A 2,500-nucleotide genomic window follows, 5' to 3' on the forward strand; every position below is an offset into this window, starting at 1 on the left:
TAACCTAACCCGTATTGTACCTTAACCTAACCCGTATTGTACCTTAACCTAACCCGTATTGTACCTTAACCTAACCCGTATTGTACCTTAACCTAACCCGTATTGTACCTTAACCTAACCCGTATTGTACCTTAACCTAACCCGTATTGTACCTTAACCTAACCCGTATTGTACCTTAACCTAACCCGTATTGTACCTTAACCTAACCCGTATTGTGCCTTAACCTAACCCGTATTGTGCCTTAACCTAACCCGTATTGTGCCTTAACCTAACCCGTATTGTGCCTTAACCTAACCCGTATTGTGCCTTAACCTAACCCGTATTGTGCCTTAACCTAACCCGTATTGTGCCTTAACCTAACCCGTATTGTGCCTTAACCTAACCCGTATTGTGCCTTAACCTAACCCGTATTGTGCCTTAACCTAACCCGTATTGTGCCTTAACCTAACCCGTACTGTGCCTTAACCTAACCCGTACTGTGCCTTAACCTAACCCGTATTGCGCCTTAACCTAACCCGTATTGCGCCTTAACCTAACCCGTATTGCGCCTTAACCTAACCCGTATTGCGCCTTAACCTAACCTATATTGCGCCTTAACCTAACCTATATTGCGCCTTAACCTAACCTATATTGCGCCTTAACGTAACCCGCGTTGCGCCTTAACGTAACCCGCGTTGCGCCTTAACGTAACCCGCGTTGCGCCTTAACGTAACCCGCGTTGCGCCTTAACCTAACCCGCGTTGCGCCTTAACCTAACCCGCGTTGCGCCTTAACCTAACCCGCGTTGCGCCTTAACCTAACCCGCGTTGCGCCTTAACCTAACCCGCGTTGCGCCTTAACCTAACCCGCGTTGCGCCTTAACCTAACCCGCGTTGCGCCTTAACCTAACCCGCGTTGGGCCTTAACCCAACACGCGTTGGGCCTTAACCCAACACGCGTTGGGCCTTAACCCAACACGCGTTGGGCCTTAACCCAACACGCGTTGGGCCTTAACCCAACACGCGTTGGGCCTTAACCCAACACGCGTTGGGCCTTAACCCAACACACGTTGGGCCTTAACCCAACACACGTTGGGCCTTAACCCAACACACGTTGGGCCTTAACCCAACACACGTTGGGCCTTAACCCAACACACGTTGGGCCTTAACCCAACACACGTTGGGCCTTAACCCAACACACGTTGGGCCTTAACCCAACACACGTTGGGCCTTAACCCAACACACGTTGGGCCTTAACCCAACACACGTTGGGCCTTAACCCAACACACGTTGGGCCTTAACCCAACACACGTTGGGCCTTAACCTGCTCTGTAATTGTCATACGACGCGTTAAATTAGTGTAGTGTTGCCTAACTGCAACCCCCGCAATATAGTTTGCTACCCGCACTGCCCGGTCCCCAGAGTATCGCTTCATGTTAAACACCTTGCAGCTATACACTGTAATGCGGATGGCAGCAGGACGTACATGCTCAATGCCCTTCGCAGTTGTTCATTGGCATTCGCATGGCGAAGCACAGCCTACGTTGTGGTACGGCTTGTGTCAACTGTCCGCTGATGTTGTACGTCCAAATCACACACTGTACTGCACATTGGTCCTCATGTACTGAATGATACATCGTGGTACATGTGTGACCGTACCACGACTGCGCCAACAACGGCGAACCATACGGTCCAAATATTGTGCACTCAGCTACGTGTCGTCTCCCTATAAGAGCTGGATTGCAGTATGGTATGCCGTGGATGGCGATCAGCATGAGCCGTCTGTTGATGTAGTGGCGCGTGTTGTCAGACGTAGTCGTCTCTTCTCACTCACCGTGATAGCATGGTGCACTGCGTTCCACATCTGCGACATGCGACAGAGGCCGGTTGACAGTCGTTCGCGCAATGGACATCGCATACGTACGGGGGCCACCTTCCACGTGTTCGCGAAGCGTGCACATGTTGTTGCGTGTATGTGGGCAGACATAGTGTGTCGTGACACCTGACACAGGCATGCAACAATCGTTGAATTTGCAAATGGCGATGGACGTCTACGTTTGCTGGTGACGTTACGCAAATGAACAACTGGTAAACCGTTGTGGTGCGGTTGTTCTCGCTAGAGGTGAATCAGTGATGGCGACGATCGGTTGAGCTACCAACCGGTTGTTTCAGCGATACCCACCATGCCCACGAACGTGAATGGCATGTGGGTGTGAAGCGATACGCGGCGGTGGCTGGGTGGGACCGTCCCCGGCCGGTGAGGGGGGGCCTCCCGGCGTGCTGGCCGCGCGGTGCGTGGGCGCACGCGCTACAGCCGGCTGGTGGGGGCGGCCAGTGGCAGGCGCGCCGGCCGACGGAGGCGGCAGGCGGCGCAGCTGCGCGCCGGCGCACCCTGCACGCGGCGCCGTGCGGCCAAAGTAGGTCCTCGCGGGCCCGGTGCGAAGCGCGGTGGACATCTGCAGTGTGCTGGTCCGATTGAGGACTGTGTGCGCTGAGGATGCGCCGCCGCCCGGCGCTCGGCG

Source organism: Schistocerca americana, unplaced genomic scaffold (assembly GCF_021461395.2).
Source record: "Schistocerca americana isolate TAMUIC-IGC-003095 unplaced genomic scaffold, iqSchAmer2.1 HiC_scaffold_1468, whole genome shotgun sequence".
Lineage (NCBI taxonomy): Eukaryota > Metazoa > Arthropoda > Insecta > Orthoptera > Acrididae > Schistocerca > Schistocerca americana.